This window comes from Microtus ochrogaster, linkage group LG9 (assembly GCF_000317375.1).
Source record: "Microtus ochrogaster isolate Prairie Vole_2 linkage group LG9, MicOch1.0, whole genome shotgun sequence".
Lineage (NCBI taxonomy): Eukaryota > Metazoa > Chordata > Mammalia > Rodentia > Cricetidae > Microtus > Microtus ochrogaster.
This window is the reverse complement of record NC_022034.1, coordinates 15,797,363-15,798,386: the sequence shown is the minus strand read 5'-3', so window position 1 is coordinate 15,798,386 and position 1,024 is coordinate 15,797,363.

Genomic DNA, 1,024 nt, shown 5'->3' with positions numbered 1-1,024 from the left:
TATCTGGAATACACCTATAGACATTTCCGAAAATAGCATTCAATCTGAGTTTCCCCTTACCCAGTGAAGCTGGGTAACCTTCACACCGACACCCTGGATAATGGCTTTGCTTCCTCGTAGTGCCATAGTTCATGAAGGAGATGTTAGCTTGAGGGCTTCCAGTAAGTTGAGGCAGAATCTCTGCTAGTATTCAATGAGTGCTGTGGGGTGTGAAGCATCAGCTAATGGCAGAGAGCACATGATCTCTAGCTCTCTTTGCTGCACTATAATTGCCTGGTGGTTTTAGGTAATGATAGCCTGATGCCTTTGCTAAACATTCTTTTTTAGCTTTCCTCTTGGTCAGTTTGCTCCGTGATAACCTTTGCTTAAATGTTTCAGTAAGCACTGCAACCTTATTTTTAAAATTGTCTTATTTCTCTAGCAGCTAGATAGAACTCAGTGATCTTTTGTAAGAGAACTGGGAGCACTGGGCTCACCTCTGGGACTCCAGTCAAGAGAGAAAGGAGGGATTACCTGAGCAAGGGGCATGTAATTTTCATGACAGGGAAACCCACAGAGACAGCTGAGCTCCTGCACAGACAACTGGGGGTCCTGCATGGGACTTCTGCGTGCAGGTGACAGTTGTATGACCTGATCTGTCGGTGGGGTCCCTTGTAGTGGGACCAGGATCTATCCTTGATGCATTGACTGGCTTTTGGGAGCCTATTCCCTATGGTGGAGTGCCTTGCTCAACCTTGATGCAAGGGGGAAGGGGCTTGGTCCTACCTCAACTTGATGTACCAGGATCTGTTGACTAGCCATGGGAGGCCTTACCCTTTCTGGGGAGTGGATGGGGATGCAGTGGTAGAGAGGAGGGGGGAATAGGAGGAGGGGAAGGAAGGAGGACTGTGATTGGTATGTAAAATGAGTAAAAAAATTAAAATAAATTTTAAAAAAGGAAACCTGGCTAGCTCAGAGATAACTCTCAGTGCATCCCTCTTTGTTTAGTTTCCACGTAGAAATTACTCTTTTTAAGATTTCTCCA